This window comes from Centrocercus urophasianus, unplaced genomic scaffold (assembly GCF_019232065.1).
Source record: "Centrocercus urophasianus isolate 14NV4802_14NV808 unplaced genomic scaffold, USGS_Curo_1.0 seq_10, whole genome shotgun sequence".
Lineage (NCBI taxonomy): Eukaryota > Metazoa > Chordata > Aves > Galliformes > Phasianidae > Centrocercus > Centrocercus urophasianus.
In genome coordinates, this window is record NW_024884142.1 from 65131542 (window position 1) to 65156597 (window position 25056).

General features: G+C 37.9%; 1 protein-coding gene across 3 annotated transcripts in view; it reads right to left on the reverse strand.

Annotated features, from left to right (window-relative positions):
* SIPA1L2 (signal induced proliferation associated 1 like 2) overlaps positions 1 to 25056 on the reverse strand; it is a 138902-nt gene that overhangs the window by 113555 nt on the left and 291 nt on the right. The window lies entirely within an intron of this gene.

Below are 25056 nucleotides of genomic sequence, written 5' to 3' on the forward strand. Positions count from 1 at the left end.
GAGTTAATGCTATCACAAACTACCTATGACAAAGATACTTTATTTGACCCAGGCTGGCCAAAGTTCATCAGCTACAGACCCATTTAGTTATAGTAAACCCAGTGAGTACTGGGGTTCCACAGAGCTCCATTTTATGGATAGTTTTCATCAGTGACTTGGATACAGGACTTGAAGGTTATGTTTAATGAACTTCATGCCCCCTTTTTTTTTTTTTTTGACAAGTTACCCACCTAGTTGACCAAGGGAAGTCAGTTGATGAAATCTTTGAATTTAAGCAAAGTTTTCAATACTGTACCATATAGAATCCTTCTGGACAAAGCATCCAGCACGTAGCTAGACAAAAAGATAATGTGATGGGTGAATGATTACCTGTTGAATTGGGCTCAAAGGGCAATATTAGACAGGCTTACATCAGGCTGGAGGCTCATCACTAGTGGAGTTCCCCAAGGCCCCAATTTTAAGGCCAGTTGGGAGAATTTAGACAAGGGTGCCTTGTCAGGGAAGGGGTGGGCAGGTGGGACTGGGAAAAGTTTCTTCACCAAAATGGTGACGGTGCTGGGCACCAAGTTGCCAGAGTTCAAGAAGCATTTGGAGAATGTTTTCAAATATAGGATTTGAATTTTGGGTGGTGCTATGTGGAGTCAGAAGCTAGGTTCTATCATCCTTTTAGATCCCTTCCAACTCAGAATATTCTGATTTCACTGTCATGGTAAATATTGCTCCTAGTTCTATGAAACAGTGCCTATGCGTGCAGTGAAGGAATGATATGATCCACTACATAGATGGATGCAATGCTCAACCCTGGACATGTAGCTGAATGCTGAACATGGAACAGAATTCAATAACCAGAGAGAACACTGATCCAAACATCATCTCACAGTTCAATGCAACAGGAAGCCAACTACAAGGACTAGGTGGGCTGAACAATTTGAAGGTTAACACATGGATCACACTGTTTCAATCATAACATTTTCATTAAAACACGCAGTTACTTAGAGCCTGTTAAAAACAACATGACAGTTCGGCTTGAAACAGAATGCAATGTGATCAGTTACCTGGGGAAATAAATTAGATCACTGCAGTCTGAATACTTAAGGAAAGATTTGCTAATTAGATGCAATTAATTACTCAGCAGTACTTATTTGAAAAGCAATATCCATTCTGTTTTTGTCTACCTAAGTCTCAGACTGACTGGTGAGAAGAATTGTTTATGGAACCTGCTGAGCTACCTACAATTTTGGATAAATCCTTTCTCTGAGATGGATAGTAAAGAGCACTCGTTATAGAAGTGATATAAGGTGGACAGTGCTCTTGGGAGCATAAACAGGTTTACCTTGCAACTCTATCCTTCTCCAGAAGGAAAAAAAAAAAAAAATAAAAATAAATTAGCCCTGCTCTAACTTGGAAGAGTTCTTTAAAATTCAGGAGTGCTGTTCATCAGAAAAACAGGAAATGCAAGCTAGAGAAAAGCTCTGCCTTTTGAAACTCCTTTTTCAACTGGGAAATGGTCTGTGCACTATATTGAAATTATATTAGAAATAACCTATCATGACACCTTCTTACCTACAATACGTGTTGTCAATTTATTTATATTCATTAAAAAAAAAATAAGAGCTAAATTGTTACAATCTACATTTTCAACATGCCACCTCTCACGCTGCCATTCTTGTGCTTAACATGAATATCCTAGCTCTTCCCCCTCCTCCCTTTTTCTTTGAAACAATGCTCAACTCTAGGCATTTCTTCCCCCACTTTGCAACACCTCATATTGACCGTGAAGCAAAACCACATGGTAATCAAGACCACAAAGAAAACATGAAATCATATCAACTTTGACACTATAAGTTACCACATTTGGACTATAAATCACAGAAGATGCAGTACAGAGCAGATAACATAGCAAATTTCTGATCTGTTCAGTGACACCTTGTCTTGAATGTCAGCACAGGTTCTTTGATCTCTGCCAGAAAGGACTCAGCATTCACTCCTCATATTTACTTTAATATACTTTGTGCTCTTCCATACTTCACCACAAAATTAGGTGAACAGCTTAATTACGAATGGCTTGGTATAATCACAGCAAAGCTGAGTATCATGCCATACAATTAGAAAAAAAAAAAAGGCTTTTAACATCCTGTGTTGAGTAACATGAGTTTCAAATTGAGAGATTTGCAGTGTTTTTGATACCCACTAAACAAAAAAAAGAGAAAATACAAAAATGTAAATGTTAAAGTTTTAATGACAAAGATGAGTTATCAGCCCAAACTGAAGTTACTACACAAGACAAATCTCTGCCTAAATCCATTATAAAGAAGAAGAAAAAGGTCAACAATAAAGATGAAGTAGTATTGATAATTTTCTATTAAAAGAAAGTGGAATGGAAAGCAACTGACATGGGATAAGTGCTTAGAAAAAGATGCAAAAATTATTCAGAAGTTATAAAAGAAACATGCTACTCACAGCACAAATTTAGTTAAGTTTGTCATTCACACAGATAATTCTAAAATTTCAAATTCTGAAAAACTTTCTGCTGTTCCCATAGGGCAGCTCAATATTTTGTCAGTAACTTTTGTTTGGGTAGAGAGGGTGCTTTGTTGTTCTTTTCCTCTCTCTGTGTGATACAAAGAAAAAAATAACTCTTTATCAGCTCTGTTTTTCTTCAAGAGTGAGAAGTAGGGCAGGTTTCAAATATCAGTAGAGAGGATTTTTTATTCGTATTTGTTATTTTCTCTCATAAACAGGATTAGAGCTTCGGGAATAATGCCTCACTGTGCGTACAGTATGCCATCTTGACAGCATAGCTTGCTTTTTCAAATAAAAATGAGCCACAGTCACTTCAGAATGTGGTAATCAAAGATAGTGAATAGAGGATGAGCAGAAACCTAATCAAATGTAGGTTTTTATAAGTTGGTACCACTGCTCTAGTGGCAACACAACCATGTAAGTACAAGGCAGGAAGCTGAAACCTCAACCAATCCACAAGTGATTGAATGAGTTTAATTGTATGTTTTTGAGCACAGATCATAGAATCATGACAGTGATGGTTACAAGAGACTTCAGAAAGTCACACTCCTGCTAAGATCATAGCTGTCATCAGCACTAGAAAAGGTCAGGTATGGCTTTATTTCATTGAGTCTTGAATACCTCGACAGATGTAAATTCAGCAACTTCTCCAAGCAGCCAATTCCTGGGCTGCACTACTTCCGGTAGTTCTTCACATCTTCACATCCAGTCCTTCTTCACATCTAATGGGAGCCCTACCAAATCACTGTCCGTGGTCATTGGTCCACTATTGTTTTTGTAACTGCTCTTCAAGTACCTGTGTGATGCTCTCAGGTCACCTACTAGTCGCTGCTTTGCCAGGAGAGCCAAGCCTCGCTCTGTCAACATCTTGTGACAGGTCATGCGCTCCGAGCAGTGGAGCTACTACCCAAGCTACTGGTGCTCCCCACTTCCCCAACATCTCCCCTGAACTATGGGGAACAAAATCTGATATTTAACATCAAAATATTTAATATACCTTCCAGATATCCATATTATAATTCTGCACTGAAATAACCAGTTAACAGTTCACTAAATTTAGCAATTGATTTCATCTTTTCTTCAGTCAACAGAATTATATCATCATAGCACATTTCATAGAAACTTATACACTTGATTGAAAAGCCTACTCAAAATTCTGTACAGTCCTCTTTCAACCTTAATTCTAGGATCCAACACTGAAAAGACAGACAATGCCTCCAATTGCATTTAAATGTCTTTCACTTCCCTTTGAAGCACAGAGACAAAAATAGCATAACTGGTCATCAAATTCATTTCAAAAATATGAGTCTCATAATTTACAGCCATTGCTTTTAATAGTCAGCATTCAATTACATGGCAAAATAGTAGAATGGAATAAGCCAGATCAAATGCACACACTAAGTGCAAACTATAATGGAATATATAAGAAAAACATTCCATAAAACACAAGGAATTAATAATGACCCTTCTATGAACTGCAGAGATCTGGGCTAAGAAGTACACTATAACACTAGCAAAAATACTTTTTCCATTCAGATTGACTAATTTGGAATCAGTCAAAAAATTTCCAGCACCTAAATAATATCAACTCATATCCACAGATCAGATTTCAGCTACATTGTAAGTCTAGTATCAATCACAACAAAGACAAAAATCACCATAATTTTACCCAACAGGTGAACTGAGGGAAATGATACTCTTTATGGAAGTTGCAACACAGGATATTTTAAGCTACAGTAGTTATCTTACATTAAAAAAAAAAGCTGAAGCCCATAAAAGCGTAAACTTGACGTAACAATGAGAATGGAATCACAATACATTACATATATACACACAAATGGAAATGAATTCTTCTGCAATTACTTTGATAAAAAAACATTTTTCTAAGTGTTTTAGATTCCCATCATAACTAAGGCCCTATCTGGCCCTATCTACTTATATTACAGTCCTGCACGTATTCTACTTGCCAGACAAAAAAAAACCTATACACCACTTTCCATCTGTTTTAGTGCAAAACATTTTGATTTAACTAATTTTCTCACCACTGTATTTCACTCATCCCTGATATAGATGCAAGGATTGTTCATTCACAAGCAGTTCTAATAAACAAAGCAAATGTGCAGCATTGTGAAATCTTTCATTATCTACAAGGGATGCTTTGAAAGTAATGTCACCTGTTTTATTATGTTGGACTACAAAATCATAGGTGGATGTTGTTGGTACAACAGTAGAGATTGAATCTTCTCTCCAATAATTCCAGTCCATTTTGTTGCCACATGACAGAGAGGCAGCCTGAACAAAAGGCATCTGACAAGTGCACATGAAGTGAAGGTGTGGCGCTGAAGTCCGCCATGCAGAAAATTTGCACCTCCTAACTTTTATCTACACTTGCTGAATGCTTATGGTGATCAAACATTGGACATAGGTACACTGAGATGGTTGGCGGTGTGTTTCAGAGAAAACAGCGATGTGAAAAACAAGTCACATTCCAGATAGCTGTGCACAGCTGTCACATCACAAAACAGAGAGCGTATTGATAACTCATCCATGTGAACCGGCTAATGGTGGTGACTACATTGAAAAATAGTGCTTTTTTAGTGGAGAATTTGCTCTGCTAAATAGTGTTATTGTACTCTTTGCATCTGTTGAGGTTTCCAAGGAAATAAGTAAGAGGCATTACTTTCAGAGCAACTTAAGTATCTTATGAAAATCAGACACAGTAGAACTGTGGAAAGAAAACAGAGCAAGAAAATTTAGCTTTGTGTTCTACAGAAATTGGATCTATATGATAAAACTTACTTACAGGTAGAGATTCGTGTTTCCCTTTTATGACAAGTGTGTCCTACACTGCTGCTCTCCATTCCTTTTTTCTTTACTAACTGGTTAACAGAATAGTTAGCAACTTCACATTTATCTTAAAATTAAAACTTGGTTTCTAGTCAGAATTGTATTGTTTGGATTCATTTTCCATTTAGGGTTACAAGATGCGTGTTATCTATTTTCTTTAAATGGGTTGTTAATGAAATAAGATTTCCAGTTTGCATTTTTAAACCCATTGTTCTTGAAAACAAAACTTCAAGAACATACTACAGACACAGCATAGTTTGTCTGGTTCCAAATGAGAAATACACAACATGTATTTCAGACATGTCTAAATAAACCAACTTGACAATCAGACTAGAAGCATCCCATAGCCACTATGGTATGAGAAAAGAAACAAAGAAAAGGAACAGATAATAGCTTGCCACCAATAAAACAAAAAATCACTAAGACCAAGTTTGGTGTGCTGTACCAAGAAGTATGTGAAGGCCTTATTTATGAAGGATTTTTACAGACCCTAATGTCTGAGGAACATAAAAAATACAACACATTTGAATTACTGAATAATTAGCAAGAATGACAGTTCTACATTGCCATGTGCCATATACAGTTATTTTCGTTCCATCTTCAGTTAAAATATTCTCTGAGTTTGTATTTCTAAAGAGGCCATCTGCTTCTGAACTTAAACAAATGGCCTTAACTGTGATGCAGTTATGGCTATGAGTATTTGTGAAACAGGAATAATAGCTGCCTATAAGTTGCTTAAAAATAAAACTTTGTCACAAGGCTGTTCATGCTCCGTATTTTTGGGCAGAGTTTAGAAAACAGCAAGGCTTTGCACCTACTTGCATTCTGCTAAGTAGCCCAGACTGAACAGCACTCAGTAGATTTGGCACCACATCATGCCACATCTTCTGCCTTAAAAGTCTACTCATTCAGTACACTGACCTCCAGTCTAGTGAATATAATCTTTGGACTCGTTAAAAATACTCATTAACTACAAGGAATTTAACCTGACTTGAAACAGACTTTTAAGGCTGCCAAAATTCTAGAAATATACAGCCTTTATCTCAGCCACTGAGTCAAAATTAAACCAAGACAAACCCTTCTATTACAAAGTTTCAGTTGCTATCAGGAGGAAGGTTGGAATAAAATAGTGTCAGAGTGCTTTGTAAATCAGTTACTTTGTGTGCAGTCATGCAGTTTTAGCTCAGTGATGCACCTGTATAACAATTTATATCCTCTAAGGACATTATCTACCATAAATTCAGATCCAAAAACTGCGATAAAGAGTAACAAAACATAGTTGTCAAGCGATCCACCATTTCCACATAAAGCTATCTAGCATCCAAAAGAACTCCACAACTTAAATATCAGCTGGCTTGAAAAGTAATCCCATTTTTGTGACAGTGATATTCTAATACAGTTTTAAAGTTTAACAGGATATATAAAAACAAAATAAAACAAAGCCCAACAAGATCTTGTATTAAGCTGATTCTACAGGCCAAGAACAACTTGTTTCTTTCTTTCGAGTTGTAAACCCAGGATCACTGAAAGAACAAAAGAAAAAGTGATCCACTTCTAAGTGATCCACTCTAAGAGGAGTTTGCTTTTTTATGTTTGTTCATGGAACAGAAAACAAAACTGTTAGTCACATGCTCTGTCCTTCTGCATTTCTGCTATGTGCACAAGCACATACACACACACCCGTTTACTCAGTCTCTCCCAAACCCAACAGTGGGTTCTGTTGCATTTTATTTCCTGTTAGTAGAAGGTTATTCCCAAGAAATTCTAACTACACTGCAAGAACGTTAAGAATGAGACTGAATGGTACTTAAAAAGTGCTTGAGACAACTGTACAATTGCAATACATACACTTAACAGTTATTAGATCCAAGTATCTTAAATATCACCCAGCCTTCCTCTTCCAATAAAGTTATTTGTGTTTATTGTCCCCGTCATGATTATTGGCTAGACAGTTTCTAAACAACTCATTTTAAAAACAAAATAGGTACAAAGATTCTTTTTATTGAAGACAGAAGTATTTTCAACTTAGTGTATTTTAAATATGTACGGACTACAAGAAGAACAGAAAACATACATTATATTTCAGAGTACTCGGAGGGAACAATATTTTTGTCTGACATGCTTTTTTATTCCCCAAAACAGGAGAAACAGTATCCAGTGGTGATTTCTGAATCCAAGAGATACTGAAAAATTTTCACTGAACTTTCCTATGCAAACACAGAAGAAAAAGAAATCACAATTCTGGACCTTGGGACTACAAAGGGAAAGGTGAAAAATAACCTTCATCAGAACTTGGTTTTAGAGAAACAAACAAACAAAAAGACGAGTGCATGGGATTAAGTTTATACCCAGGCTTTGATTCTATTGTACTGAAAGCGACAGGTGAAAAGAATCTGTATCAGCTCTGTGGAACTGTGACAGTTCTATACAAAGACAGGCTCACTTTGCAGGGCTTTTGTTTATCTCATATCAGTTCACTACAAAAGATAGCATTCAGTTTTCAGACAGATCTTTTTTTGTTCCATTGAGACCATAGGGTTAGGCCAGTAAGACTGGCTAGCCAAGTTACTCACTTGTGAACTCTGATATTAATAGGTTATTTTGTCATAAACTGCTCTCGATATAGTAATGGAAAAGTACATATGAACCAAAAAAAAAGGTTTGCAAACCTCAACCTTGCTTTGTGTGTCTTTCTGCTGAAAAACATCAACACTGGCAAAATTTAGATCTACAACTCCATTTGACCTAGTCAAAGAACAGGCAGATGGACATGAAGGGGATTCTTTTGATATAATAAAAAATTTATAACAAATGATGTCATCTGACGCAGCAATTAATATATAAAAATAAATCTAAAGGTTTTTTCCTCCAAATAAATGTTATATTAATTTAACAATAAAATGGGAACATTTTGAACATATTTGTATGTATGGAAGTTATTCTTAGTAAACACATGTTCCCACTCACAAGGCCTCCTCATTCTTCCTGCATCTAAGATGAAAGCAAAAAATACCCATTTTTCCTTGATGTATTCAAGTACAGAGAGCTAAACAAATGAGGACCTAAAGCCATCAATTCATTGAGAAATCACTGTTCGATGAGACAAACTTACCTGATTGCAAGTATTATATATACATACATACATATATAACTACTCTCTATATATTTTAGATTATATATATATATATATATATATAACTACTCTAATAATATGATGTTACCTTTTTTAACCTACTTTCTTCATCTGCTAGTACTTTGCAAGTTGCTCATCTTTGATTATAAAAACGTTATCAAAACATGCTGGTGGCTACAATAGTCACAAGGAGGGAGGAAAAAAAGAAAAGTAAATTAACAAGGAGCCTCTGCTAAGGTTTCCAGAGCTCTTAAGTCTTCATACTGACTGTATGTACCATGCAAGGTGTTCAGAAAAACATCTAGTTTTACAGGACCACTGGTCAAATTATGAGATGTTGATGATACGCAGAGTGCTTAGAACTGCAGAGTATCCAGAGAAGGAACACACCAAGATCATCAGGTCCATCTCCTGTTTCCAAACAGGACTATTTGAAAAACCCACAACCTTGTGTCTAAGAGCTTTGTTCAAATGCTTCTTGAAATTTGGCAGACTTGGCACAGGATGTCTCAATTTGGAAAGGACTCACAGGGCTTTAATTACCATCATACCTGAGCACAAGACTTTACTTAAATATCATTTAAATGTATAACCCTCAGAAGGATCAACACAGTGGAATAGCAATACAGGAGGTGTAATAACAAAGCACAATAGAAAAGCACTACAAAGAAGAAGTGCTCACCTGTCTCTAACAATCTAGGCTCATAGGGAAAACTCCACAAAGGAGGGATCTCCAGAAAGAGATCCTTCCCCAGTGGCAGTCAGCCCTTAAATGAGCTCTAAGAGAGGTGCAGCCAGGCTCCACCCTTTCCGGTCACACAGCTGAATTGCCTTCACCTGTGCTCCCAAGGCTGACTGGGTCCTTTTCCCAGGAGCTCAATCAGTGGTTCAGGCCACAACCCAACAGTTCCCATACTATGTGATAAAGCTTGCAGGTACTTGCAGGTACCAAACAGAAACAAAAGGCTAAGATTTGTAGCTTAGAAAGCATTCAGGCACTTAAAACCCACTGAGTTAAGAACAAACATACAAGACCACTTTGTGTTCTATAGGTTGACTTACCCTCAAATTGATGAGAGAGAAAAACATTCATTTCTAACTTGCTTGAAAGGATAGAGTAAAACCATTGTCTATTGATGAAAGACCACTGCATCAGAGGAAAGAATTCAAAGCCAACAAGAAATCTCATTTTGCCCTAAATTTTCTACATTAGGTGCTGTACTAATACAAGATGTACCATACAAGATGTTGCAAGATAAGTAATCTCACTTATTTGCCAGAAGTCAATGGCTAACCTGTGCTTTTGGCCTAATCAAAGGCTGAGCATGCCCCCTCGGCAGAAGTAAACATGAAACCTTACAGGCATGAGCAGTCAGGAAACAAACCTGGGTACACGCTTTCCAGGCAGAAGTTGTGAGCTAACAGTCAGCTGCCTTTCATCAGGATGTATGCTCTGCCTCCAGCCTCTGGTTAGACAAACAGCACACTCTGCCCCTCTGGGTACAGTAACATATCCAGGGTTGGAGTGAGTTATGCTGCTGTACCATAGCCCTACACTTATTAAACAAAGAAAGGTGATTGTTATCCCACAAGTGGATAATGGCAGTCAGTAGAAGGGTGTAGGAGACAGAATAGAGCATGGAGTAAAGGCCATAAAGAGTTTTATTGTAGAAGGAAAGATTACGTAGGAAGAGGAGAGTATAAGAGTAGAAATTATGTTGTTACAGTTTAAGAGAAAAATGCATTCTGAACAGAATTTTTCTTAATTTATTGCCAAAAAGGTTGAAGGTCATAAACATTTAATTAGAAGCTGAAGTTTCATGTTTCATAACATCTCACAACTGCAAGGCTTTACTGCGGTCAGTTCAACTGTAAGAGTTTTTATATTGTTGCTATAAATCACCTGAGCTACTGGTAATTAGTTGCAATTTTGTTTTAGTGCTTCTGAAGCTACTGTCTCCAAAAGGCTCAGTACAATTGTTTCTATCAGTTTATTCCCAAGTAAGTAATCCCATTAGGATTCGAGCTGACTTTGAATTATTAGTTTCTTGGGGAAAGGTAGAAGCAAACTAAGAGCCAGAACACTATGGTTAAATAAAACAATTTGAAAGCAAAATAAAGCATGTGTGTGCTGAAGTTCCTCCTTCAAATAAAAGGTGCAGAAAGGAGTTTCCTGGGGAATAAATGGAAAGTAGAGGTCTGACAGTTATTTCCTTAAGTCATCAACAGCTGAACAGAAGAACACAGTTCAACCCCATACCCTCCACACAACCATTCACTACCTTTTCTCCACAACCAAAGCTTTCCAATAAATGAAAATGTCTTCAAATTCCTTCCTGTATCTTAATCTCCAGAAGTGCAAATTCATACACAAAGGTAGGGAGAAAAAAGTAGTAACACAAAAAGACATTGTTGTACATAACAGCAATTAACACAGCTAAAATAAACAATGTCTTACAAGACAAAAACAAGACTGTCTTGGTAATAATTCATTAAAGTATCTGGTACTGCACCAGAGATCACAGATGGTTTGGGTTGGAAGGGACATTTAAGATCATCTGTTTCCAACCCTCCTGCTATAGGCAGGGACACCTCCCACTAGACCAGGTTGCTCACATCCCCATCCAGCCTGGCCTTCAATGCTTCCAGTGATGGAACATCCACAATCTCTCTGGGCAACCTGTTCCAGTGTCTCACTGCCCTGACAGTAAAGAATTTCTTCCCAATATATAGTCTCTCACATCAGTAATATTATATTTTAAGCTTTAACAATGAAACAAAATGTGCATGTGGGTGTGTGGTGGTGGGGAGACAGACTGTGATATGTTCTAAGTATCTGAACACACATTTGGTATCTGATCAAGCACCACAGTTCTTTTGCAAAGAAAGGAGATTAGTGGTAGAGTAGGACTTCTCGCAAACTTGTACAACAGAAGCTAAAAATGGATCATATGTAACTTATTAGATATAATTCCAAACCAAAACAAAGCATAAAGAAAATCCATTTTTCCACCCTTAAAGTGATCATACATCTGAGGTCTTGTCTTCAATTTATTTCCACAATTCTTTTGTAACTTCAAGTGAATGGCATAAAATTGCATCAAGAGCCCACTCCAGCAGTAATCTTTCCTTAAACACAGGCATATCCTGAAGGACAGTCATAATCTTGAAAGAGCAGACGTGACAGTTTGAATAAAAAAAAAGAAAGCAGTTTTTGTTTATTAAGTAAAGTGATGAATTAGCAGTGGTACCCTCCAAATCTTTAACCATCACTTGGCACATCTTAACAATCAGTTCCATTTAACAGAACACATAAGATGATCGTAATATTCACAGGTTTTATTGGCTTTTGTCACAATTTTTAGTTCCATTTTGCTTTTTAACTTTAAGAAAAATTTAAATGGCAAGAAAGATCTACTTTATTCAACACTGAAACATTGACCTTTCTTCAGGTTAGATTTTCCTGTTACATTATATATGATTTGCTACACAAGTCTGAAAATTGCAGCAGCTCATTTAGAGCAATGCCTTGTAGCTGTGAAGCCAGTGTCACAAAGCACACCCATAACTCAGCACTGAATGGTATCTAGCTGTATCAAGGGCAGGAGTTCTTTCCTCATCTCCAGAAAAAGCCCACACCAAAAAGTAGATCCAAATCACTTTATTATCCATGATTACGTAACTATGTCAGAAGGCACGAAACTGTAACAATTTTCAGTCCATCCTGAAAATTTGATTTTGTCCTCCTGGAAGAACAAACTAGGGGATAGACCATCATAAATATTAAGTCTTCTGGTGTCACTTTAGTCATCAGTCTTTTGGCAACGCAGAGCCATCATACTCAAGCTCCAATAACAGAACATGAATTGCTTTCACAGTTTTGAACAGTTAGCATCAAAGCCTTCCTTAGCAAAACCTGTTTCCAAAATGCTCAACACTTTGGCTTCTGTCTGTATTTCCACTTCTGATTTTTTCTGATTCCATTTTTCTGAATGATATTTTTCTTCATATTGTATAAGCAGATGAAAGAAGTTAAGCTACCTACAACACAGCACTACTCTTTCATGGTGTGCTAGTAAGGAATGCTAGTAAAGATTTTTCAGAACATCCATCAGGAGAGAAAATTAACTCTCAAGGTGGGAGATGGAGTTACATCAGTACAACAGTTTGCTTATTATAAATATATAGAGGAGTAAAAAGATAGGCCTGAAGACTAGTATAACCAATAAAAGTCTGTCACCAAAAGCTTATTCAGATATTACCAGGAAAATTTAACAAAATAGTATTTTTTACAATTTCATATGTTCTATCAACTTCAGTGGAATTGAACAACGATTCTGGTAAAAATGAACAACCACAAACAAAATCAGTAAAGTGATCAATATAAAGCAAATATAGGAAGCTGCATGCTTATTCTGGTGTTTGTAACAAAAACACTGGTATATAATCAGCTATGAGAATGCGAGTAAGACCACGGCAGCAAGAAAAAGCAAGAAAATAAAACATTCAGGAAAATAAAAAAAAACCACACAACATCCACAACGTAGTAATCTGTGAATTCTCTAGTCAGTAATGTAGAAGACAGACATACTGCCTTAACAAGGAGGAAACTGAAGATAAATGAGGGGGAGAGAATTGGCTCAGGGGATACCTTTTCTTTCCCACCTTAAACCTCAAACTGAACCTGAAAAACAAAGCAAAACTGTAAAAACAAACAATGCCATGCAATTAAACAGTAAAGTTTAGGTAAATCAGGGTGCAATGCTGCTACTACTGCATTTTAATTTACTGTATGGTCACTATCTGATATGTAAGCCACATCATTTACATTCATTGATATGTTCATGAATACTACTGCTTCAGCTGGGATCCTGTGAGCTCTGCATAGCAACGTGATTTTCCTAGATCAACTCATCAATGGTATCAAAAGAAAAACAAGAAAGCTGTTCATACAACCTGGAACAAAGAAAGTACCTGACAGTACCATACTGAAAACAGAACAAGAGAAAACACACCATCCTGAAAAATGCAAGAAATAATGTAGTTCATTAGATGAAGCCAAAGATCAATAATGAAGCCAGTCTTAGTTCATATTTTCAATAATGGCCTTGACACTAAATGGAAGCTGCTAATGAAATCTGAATATAACACAGTTGGAAAACACTCGCACTGTGAAGGAAGGTCAAAACGTTACTGAAAAAGAACAAAGTGAGATTTGAGGAATAATTTCATTTCACTTTTGTGTGCAAAATCATTCATTCAAGAATGAAAGGAGAATTTTCCATCTGGTAGTTCATCAGAAAGAATAACCGCGACATTGTACTCAACAAGAACACAGAATTGCACGTTTCCAGTAGAAGTAATGCTTCAATGCCACTTTATTTGCCAGATAATTCTTCATAAAACACTGCTTAAATTCTTCTTAGGCATAACCAAAAAAAAACCAAACAACCCACAGAGTAAGTACAGAGAAGGACCTGTTTCCCAGTCAACATACTGTGTAAGAAAAACTAAATGTTTGTCTTATTTAAAGACTAGTTAAATTTTTGACTAGATTAACCTCAGAAAAATTAGGTCTGACAGTAAAATCAGGAAGAAAGGAAAAGTACATAAGCTAAACAAGGATATTGCTGTGCAGCATGGCTGAAAAACTCAAGGGATGAGATGCTAACCAGAGAGACCTACACAGGCTTGAGCAGTGGGCCCAAGGTAAACCTCATGAGGTTCAACAAATCCAAGCGCAAAGTCTTGCACCTGGGTTACAGCAACCCCCAATATCAGTATAAGCTTTAAGAAGAAAGGATTAAGTGCAGCCCTGCTGAAAAGGATTTGGGGGTACTGGTAGACGGCAAGCTAGACATGAACTAGTAATGTGCCCACACAGTACAGAAAGCTGTATCCTGGGCTGTGTCAAAAGCAGCATGGCCAGCAGGATGAGAGACATGATCCTGCCCCTCTTCTCCGCACTGAGGTCTCATCTGGAGTACTGCATCCAGATGTGGAATCCTCAGTACAGGTGAGACACGGACCTGTTAGAGCACATCCAAAGGATCCAAGGGATGGAACCTTTCCTATTAGGACAGCTGGGGCTGTTCAGCCTGGAGAAGAGAAGGCTCCAAGGAGACCTGATAATGGCGTTTCAGTATCTAAAAAGGGACTACGAGAAAGAAGGAGACAGACAATTTAGCAGGATCCATTGTGATACAACAAGGGAAAATAGTTTCAAACCGAAAGAGGGGAGACTTAGATTAGATATAATGGAGAAATTTTTTACAATAAGAGTGATGAAGCACTGGGACAAGTAGTCCAGAGAGGCAGTGGATACCCTGTCTTTGGAGACATCCAACATCAGGCTGGACAGGGCTCTGAGCACTCTGTTCTAGCTGTAGTTGCCCCAGTTCATTGTAGGGGAATTGGACTAGGTGACTTTTGCAGACAATTTCTGAGAACAGGATCTTTAATCTCAGCATGTCTTTCATATAGAGGTTAGAAGAAAAAAAAAATTCTAGTCCTCAGTAAAGCAAGCCCCTGGAACAGCCTTCCATCACACATGAGATGGATGAAGGAAAAAAAAACAAGCAAAAATACAAAAAACCCACAGGCAACATCAGTAAATCAAAACTGAAAGGAACTGGTTTAGTAAAGAGATCAATGATGCAGTTGTTTAATAAAGCAGTAACATTAACAACTATGCAAATACTTGAGTTCAGGATAAAGAAAGTTCCAGGCTAGGACTGCCCATTTGTACTTACCAGACTTAGAATTCAACAATTTTTGAGATCTGACAATTTTATAAATCTAAAGTTTTGTCTCCTGTTGAAAATATGACTCAAAAGGACAAACTGAGTTTCTCTGTATCCTTTCCAAAAGGTGGATAAAAAAAAATTCCTTCCCATCTTTAGCAAATCATCAGAAGCAAATCTGTAGCCCTCTGCCAACAGAGGAGCGCTATCAGGATTATTTCACCATAAAGGAGGTTTACACTAAAGGAAATTCTTTCCATTCCCTTTCCTGTTTGTTTTGCTCAACTCAGCACATATACACATTGTCTTCCATACCGAAGCTGAATGCTATATAAAATCTTGATTTTTTTAAAAAACTCAAACATATAAAAACATATAAAAACCAAAACCAAAGATCTGTTTCATGCATTAGTAAGCGCAGAAATATTTTAAAATAAATTACTGTGGACCAAGAACAGAAATCATCTCAATCTTTTGAGGTACTCCTGGCTTTTCTTTATGGTTAATGAACCTAAGAGGTAAGACTAAACATAAAAAGATACAGGCAGCACCTCCCTTCAGAACTGAATGCTTTATTTCAGTTTTTTAAACTAAGACTTATCACGGCCTTTTCTTTTTTAGCAGTTGTACAGGTAATTCCAGCATAGATTATTAGAAGTTTGACAATAATAAAATTAGTAATCAGAACAAGAGAGTTAGATACAAATTCAGTTTTGACAGGCTCAGAGTCAATTTCAAACTCAGCTTGTCCTGCTCTTTAACAGTAAGAGAACCTTTTTGGAAGAAATCCAATTGAGTAGTTCAACAGATGTTCACACATTCAAATTCTAGTATTGCTAATCACGTTTTAGAATTCAGTGACAAGGTTAGCGATATATATCTGAAGCAATAACTGAAAAAAAATGACATTTTTCAAGTGCTTATTCCTTTGTTATGGATTATAGTTATAACATATTTTAACTGCCAATAACTTCTTTGGGAATACTTGTCAACTGGTTTAAACCAAGAATACACAATGTAAGTACAAAAGACTATTTCTTGGGCTTAAATTAAAAATCTTTCCAGTACCATAATCGAGAAATACTTTGTACCACAATAGATGAAGTTCAAACAATATAGTGGAACATCAACTAAAATTCTTAATTATCAGACCAACTATCATCAATGAACATGGTATTATATGGAATAATTCACATTAGAATGCTCTTGGGACATCATCTAACCCAACTCCCAAAGCACTGAATTCACACCAATATTTTGTAGCTGAGAATTTACTCCATCAAATAGTGTTACTGTGCTCAAAGCATCCCCTGCAGTTTCCACAGAAATGAAATAGGAGGCATTACTTTCAGAGCAATCTGCATGGTTTTACAGAACAGAGGCACATTGACTCATGTCCTTCTCAGCAAGTCTATTTCCCAGCAGGCAGTCCCCAGCATGTACTACTGCAAGAGATTCTACAGCCCCCACCCCAAGCATAAGACCTTACATTTATCCTTCTTGCAGGTCACGATGTTTATTATGGGCCATTCCTCCAATCTAAGTCATAGAGCACTGTTCTTGACCATATCAACATCTGTAATGTGATGTCACATTCTAATTTGATGAGGACAGGCCCCATTTCCTCTTCTAGGTCACTGATATAGGTACTAAACAAGATAGGTCCCCAGCCACTTCTAACTGGTCTTTGGGCAAAGTATGAACCACTGACTGTAAACTTTTTAAGCCTGACAATCCAGACACTTTTTCCATTCTTCTACTCCTCCCATTGGAAAGATAACATTGCAACTTGATTATACAGACACCGTGAAATCATGCTAAAAGATGATGAACAAACTGCCATAAGCAATATTAAATCTTAGCTAATAGAATTTATTGTTTAAGCAATATACAGAAAGGCCACAAACTTATCAATAAGCAACATGTAAAAGATACTCACAGACTTCACTGAGGGCTATCTAATGATAGCTTAAGTTTAAAAAAAAAAAAAAAAAAAAAAAACACAACAAAGGAACAATTGCAATAGATTTCTTCCTCTAAAGGAAGAGGACACAGATGAAGAATGTTTATACATAAAACAGAAAAGACAAAAGATTCAAATTTTAGCATCTGCAGATATAGCCCATGGAAAGAGATATTATTTCACCACCAAAGCAAGGAAACTCAAAGTATCCCCTTTATGCATGAATTATGCAAAGGGAAAGATTTCATGCTTTAACAAAGAATGAAGAGCTACTAAAAAGGAGGTTATTATTTATCAGTACAAATTATTACTCCTTCATACACAAATGCAACAAATATGTTGACTTCCACTTGGATTTCTAGTTAAGTTTTCACAGTGACCCAAAGGTGACTTGCAGGGTGTCCATGAAGAACAGTTTATTTTTTGGCAGGTTTTTCTTAGTTGTGTTGTTTTTCCCCCAACCATGTAATCTCATATTAAGTCACAGTGAGGAGGATCTAACATATTTGAGATGCGCATTATTACTTTTCCCACAGTTATTCCTGGAGCTGTCACAAACAAATATCATACTGAAAGATGTGGCTGAGACAGCTGGTAAAGAAAAGAATTGGCTCAGGAGAAGCTTAAATTGCAGTTTTAAACACCTCTGACCTACAGGCATCCTGAACATAGTCAAATGAGCAAATGCTAACACTGCTGAGTATAGTCTACATAAGAAAGAGGAAAACATGACATCCAACATCTACTTCCTAGGAGAAAACATCACTATGCATATATGCAAATGTTCTAACATGCAGCTACTGTATTTCCATAGATATAGAGCAAGGCACATATTCAGTTAACTGCTTGCACATATAAAGACAGTTTGTATGCACATTACCAGGAACAACAGCACACTCCATAATTGATAGTATACTATTATATATTTAGCAGTACTTAAAAGCTAAAATTTTACAAGAGTAAAATTAAAAATAATATTATGAATTTAAATACCTGTTTGCTGCAGGGCAGTATGAAGCAAAAGAATAGTCAGGTGCTTCTAACAACTATTTTACAAGGCAACAAGCTTTATCCAATCGTACAGTGAAACTCTCCCCTCTGCCACAATAATTTTTGAGCCTGTCGTTTGACTCAGCAAGATTTGATAGAGAAGATCAAGGATAATTACACCTACAGAAACTTCATTAGTAGAAGTTACATAACCACGGAGAAAAAGTCCAAAGCACCCTGAGTGAGAGAAGCACTGACATTAGCAAAATTATCAAGTCTCAGAAACTCACAGGGTAATGAAGCAGTGCTTGCCCTTTATTCAGAAGGCTCCAATGACAATAATGATTTTTCAGGGAAGAGGTTACCAAAAGTTCAGGCTCCCAGCAACTCCCTCTACCCTAACAGTAGCAACCTCAACTCATCTAGAAAACACTGCTGGAGCTCAGCAGATATTTGCTTGTCTGTTTTTTGTTGTAGAATTCTGAACTACCATCTTTACAGCTCTTCACCAATCCAGATAACCTCATCTGATCTCTTTCCCTTAGCAAATCGGTTAAATTCCACACTTGAAGTAGAAATAAACCTGTTCTCAAACTGCTATGGATTACAGCAAGCACTGTTTACCCCACTGGTCTCATCATCTTCAAGTAGATGAATTTGAAATGGTTTCCTATGCAAACAAGGCTGTGTGACTGAAAGAAATGTACAAACATACCAAGAAAGTTGCAGAGTAGCAGTGAATCTGAGAGGAGGAAGACAACCACCTCCAGACTAACTGTCAAGTAAGGGAGAAAACATTTGAGAATTCACAGGTTTATCCCAATAGTTTCTGATTCTGTTAGGTAGTTTCTACAGCTGTCTATATAGTTCTGTCAATTTACTCTGTGAATAAACTGTTGTTTCAGTTGCCCAAAAAAAGGAATTTGCAGTAGAATGTTACCATTCTGATGATGGATTTTAGCTACTTGGACATCATTTAATTGACTTATACAGATCAATCCAGATCAAAGACTTAGAGGATCAGACTAAGGGATATCTTTATATCAGCAGTATGAAGGCAACTATGGAAGTGTCAAAACAAATCCTGTGTGTTAGCACATTAAGATTTAAAAAAAAAATAATCCCCAAAGTTATTTGAAAGCCTTCCTCATATAACGGTTCTGGCTAAACATCCCAATAAGTTTCCCAGTCCTAGACATACTGTAGCAATTGGACAGATAAACATGGTGGAAAGGCAATACAGGAATGTAACAGCAAGGGGACCAGCATGGATATTTCACAGGTAAAGTAAAGGTGCTCACCCATCTCTGAAAGCCCAAGCTTGCAGAAACGACTCCACAAGGGAGGGATCTCCAACCAGAGATCCTTCGCCAGTGGCTGTCAGCCCTTAAATGAGGTCTGAGAGGTGCAGCCAGGCTCCACCCCTTCCAGTCACACAGCTGAATTGCCTTCACCTGCGCTCCCAGGGCTGACTGGTCCTTTTTCCAGGTGCTCAATCAGTGGTTCAGGCCACAACTCAACAGTTCCCATACACATACAAATAACCTTTAAGTTATTTCAGCCAAAATTACTGCCACTCTTGCACTGCGTGCTGAGAAGCACCTTTCAGCCATTCAGCTTGCCACCCTCATTTACTGTACAATGAGATTAGTGTTCCTTCAAAATGGCAAAATGAACACAGTAACTGTATAGTTTCTCATGGAGCACCATTTGCATACCACATTTTTGTGAAACATACAATGAAGTAAACTAACAGAAATTCCCAGTGGTTTCACTTATTAGCTTTCCAGTGTCAGACTAGTGCATGCTGACCTAAACTAATTCCTATCTTGTCTCAGCTCATATCACAGGTTCCATACTGCCAAACATAAAACATTTTTCTCTGGGATTCAGATAGAAGAGAACAAAAGAGTAATAACAATACTGCTGAGAAAAAAGGCTATGGGTTTATAAATACAATGGGTTGTTTTGCATTAGTCCAATGAATGAAATTGTTCTCACACTGGGTTTGCATTCATCATCAATTAGAATTTTTACATGACAAACCCAGAGCATCCTGCTGAACCCAAATCACAGCTGGCAATCCTCGCGTGGCAACACAACCACTCTTTGAAACAGCTCCCTTCATTGCTATAGAGGGGGGAAAAAAAGACACACAACACACTAGGACTAAAAATAATAAGCTGTTGTCCTGACAACCTCACAAAGGCTTACTTTACTACAGCAGAGCAGCGAGATAACCTGATCACCTTAAGCTGCTCCTAATTCTTCTAGAGCAGCTGGCCACTACAATAAGAGATGTATGCTTGCATACACACTATATACGATATCACATTATGCATTAGGATGTATGCATATACAAAGACACATTGTTCCTACATTTTTCCCCCCACTTTATGTCACACACATTTAGTGTGAATTCTCATATTGCAGTACATGTCAAGTATTCATTTTTCAGTGCTGAGAGCCTAGAAAAATACTTAATACTTACTTGTTTCCTTGAATGTTCTTTAGGTATCTAAAAGTAGGAAATAATAGGCTTTGAACTGAAAATCACAACAGAAAATAATCACAGAGGAACTGTGAGATTAGTTCTTAGATGAATAAATATATAAATGAATAAATAAACAAGTAAAAGAAAAACAAAAAAAAAAACAAGAAAAAAAGAGAGACCACAGAGTAGGATTTCCTATCTTTCACAAATGCCTCCTCCACAAAATGTAAGAGATAGAGAGAACACTCATTTGCAGTGACAGTTTTGCTAACTATGCATTAATTGCAGAATTCATTTCTACTCCCCCACGAGAACGGAAAAAGAAAAGCAGCGAGGATTTTAATACTACATGCATTTGAAAGCCATATTCACTTCTTACTCCCCCCTTATGTTCTTATCTCCCGTAACTTGCCACTTAATTCTCATAGCCTTATCAGATGTGATGGGAATAAGTGTGAAAATCCAAGTTGAAGGACAAAATACGGGTAACTGCATGGTAGTTCAGAATTTCCTTTCCACTCTCACCATACAGAATAAGCGAGTGCCCCAAGTAAAAAATAAAAATAAAATAAATAATAAAAAAAAGCAAACAGCTTCATAGGCTCTATCAGATTTAAGATAGAGGTTAGTAAACCGAAAGGGAAACAGCAGCCCAGATTGTTGATTTGTATCACAGCCCTGTATCTGTATTATGTATCCTCTAACATAAAACCCATCAAACCATTTTCATATCACTTAAATCTGGGAAGTTACATTTTGAAATTCCTGTGATTCAAAAACCTACCTAGAAGATGAGGCAGCAGGAAGCACCATCAAAGTCAATAGGCACCGTGTCAGTGAGAAGTTATGGGGCAACAGGGAGTGAAGGGAGAGGGGGAAGAATGAAGGAATGGCAAAAGCTATGGGAGGATTATAAAAATGTCTGCAAAGCTGGATGTGTCACACTGCAGGATTCAGGGCAACAAATGAAGACATTATGTAAGAAAAGAATCAAAGTCAGTAGCAGAACTCCAACTCCCGTGCTCAGAATTTTATTCAAGCATCTGAATTCACAGAGCTGCTGAGGGGGAGGGGAAGTCAGAACAACTTCAGCTACTGCTGCCTTCCTAGCTACTACAGCAGAGCTTGATACCTCTCCTACAGAGTTTTCTAGATTCCCTTATTTCCAAGGGATTCCCTCCTCCCACTGCAGCATCTTTCTTCATTATGTCTCTTAGTCCTAAACAAATAAAGAAAACCATTCTTAAGCAAATACAGGTCATTTTCTTCAAGAATCCAAAACTCTCCAGATAACAGTAGCTAAAACAATGTCTACTTCCTTTCAAACACCTACTATTCTTAAAATGTTTCACAACAGGTCCAGGAAGGCTGTTTGCTTGTGGGTTCAAAAAGATGGAGCAGTTGCTGATTACATTCATTACACATTCAGGAGATTAATTAATACAGAGTCCAAACATTTCTTAAGAAAAAAAAAATCAAGTCATATGGCACCACTGTCAAGCATTATGAAGAATTAATGGTATTCTTAGCACAATCTATATTTAAAATAAATAGTGTTTCTTTAATAGAAAAGTGTTAAACATGCTTCTCCACCTACTGAATGCAAATTCCATAATTGGAGCTCGGTACTGGGTTCTCAGATTTGTAGACAGTTATTACAGTATTTGCCCAAATGGGGCAGAAAAATATTGAGGTGCACCCCAAGCCTAAATTTCCTGAACCATTCAGATTTATAAGAGGATGAAATTCCTCTTAAAAATAAAGAGAGCAAGTGATACTTTTCTTAACTTTACAGGAAGTAATGTTTTAAAGACTGAATACAAATTATGCTGCTCAGCATATTGACATTTTTTACTTTAAGTACAGCACCACAAATAAAGTCAGCCATCTCCTCTTTACTTCACTGCTTCACAGTGCTCCTTGCCCAAATCACCACCAAGCTTGAGCACAAATGGAATATAGAAGTAAAACACTTTAAAGCAAAAAATTGCAGTGAAAGAGAAAGGAACATTCAAACCATGACTTCATTTCAAGTTGTCAGGATGGCCACTGTTAGGTAATTTTGGATGACTAATGTGAGAAACAAGATAACCCAGCACTCCACCCTCCTTCCACAACCAGGAGCTTGCAACGTTAGTAAGAAAATACAAGATACATTTCTCACTCCTCTTTACCAAACTACAACACTCATCAGTAAAATGCATGAACCTACTGGTAATATTTTAACAGCCAGCCACCTAACCGTAATCTTAGTCCCAGCTAAGGCAAGGAGCAAATACTTCTTCCTGCAGACAGAACTGCTGCTCTGCACATAACAATCTTAGGGGCAATGACCGGCTACCATGCCCAACGTGAAGCTGACAGTGATGAAAGAACTGCCTCAGTTCACTTGTAAAGGTCATCAGGCAGTAAAAGAGGCTTTGCCTGTGTGACCACTGCTTTGCTTAGTTCCTGGTTTCACTCAACATCTGCAATAATATTTCACAATGCACTTGGGTAATAGTGCTTATCAGTAAGTGCCCACAAGAAAGACTGAATTATCTTTCTCTTATGATAACAAAATAGAAATCTTAAATAGTCTGACTGGCACAGTAAGCAAATGCCAGCTAGAAACAAATAAATAATAAGGTTTTGTTGAACTCTAGGTTTCACATCATACCCTTGGCAGATATATGAATGACACCTTTAATTGATCCAACATGATTGGTGAAACAGCCTGGCATCCTTACAAGCACATATTCCTTCTTGTTACATCTAAAGCGCTGCATGACCTGATAAACTAACACAATGGACTTACCAAACCAAGACAGTACACATTCAGAGCCTTCCCCATGATCTTGTTTTTTATGAATGCTACATGAATTATAAATAAACTGTTGTGGAGCTTAAGTGGTGTTTAAACATCCCTAACACATCATCGCTCATGATGATTTAAACATTTCTGCATTAATAATGAAACATTTCAAAGATCAGATTTAAGTATCTCAGAGATAGTAGCAAAGATACAGAGAGGAAATGCTGGAGTCCACTGCTAACAGGCACAGTTTTGGAAAGACTAAAGAACAAGACGAATAGAGCATCAGGCCTATGCATTCCTATCCCCAGCAGGCTGCGATGCCCTGTGTTCCTGAATCCAGTCTCTAAAATATTTCTGTCTAAAGCAGTTATGGATAGGATCTGAAGAAAATTTAGCTGACAAGCGTACTGTGGCCCTTTTTAAAATGCAGCCTGACTCAGTAGTAATAACTGAGATTGAATTGTTGTTTCTGTCAATTTTCAAACAGCCTTTCCTATGCAGCTGCCTTCCTTTAAAGAAATGCAAATATTGTTCAGAGCTATCTTCCAACCAAATAAACTTCCTTTAGCTGTTGGTAGCAGCATGTAGGAAATACTGTCCATAAGCATGAAGACAAGCAGGTCAAATAGCTGAATGATGTCAGCCAGTAAGCAAACTAAATTCTGCTCTGCTCCCATCAGCGCCAAACTGATGCAGAAGGCAGTTTACTATTCACACGAAAGAACAAAATAGACAAAAACAGAAATAGTAGGCTGCAGAAACAGATTACACGCTTCCCTTCTCCGTGGGATATCTGAGATAAGAAAGCCATCTAGCGTTAGCTCGTAGAAGTGAAAGCCGCACACAAAAGAGCTTGGGAAAATTAATGTAAGCAATTCTCTGTTAACTTCTAGTTTTTATGATGCAGAAAACACAAACTCATTTCCCCTAGCGAAGCCGGACCGAAAGCAGACACTGGGACTACCAACGCATTAAAGCGACCCGGTACCCATCGCCTGCCCAGCTCCGTGAACGCTAACAGCCGCATTTGACATTTGGCAACTTCGGAGTTGTCTTTGCCAGGAAAGCTGCCTCCGCACCGCACCGACACGCGGCCCCCAAAGCGACAGGGCCGAAAGAACAGACCCGCGTCAGGTCCATCCCGAGTGGCTCTCAGGTAGCGAACCGAGCGGTGAGTTTAGAAAATGGACCGCAGCAGCCACCCCTGAGGAATACATGGCAACAAAGAGTGCTGAAGGATACAGATCGAAACGCAGGTTGAGACTCATACGCGGTAACTAAGTAAAAAGCACGAAATCCGCTTCAAGAAGCAGCAGGGGCTGAACAGCCTCCCACCGCTCTCCTCGACGCGAGGTGCAGCAGCGGCCGGCCCCGGAGCAACGTTCTCCGGGCAAACTAACTCCACGATTGCAACGATCCCTACAGCAAGCTTCGAAGCTCGGAGCCCCGTGCCGGAGCAGAGCTGCTCCCAGCGGGGCAGGACCGCCCCGAGGCGCCGGGCGTTACGTATGCGGCGGATCGCGGCGCCACTCGGAAAGCGAGCGATCCCCTCCGGCGCTCCGCCGG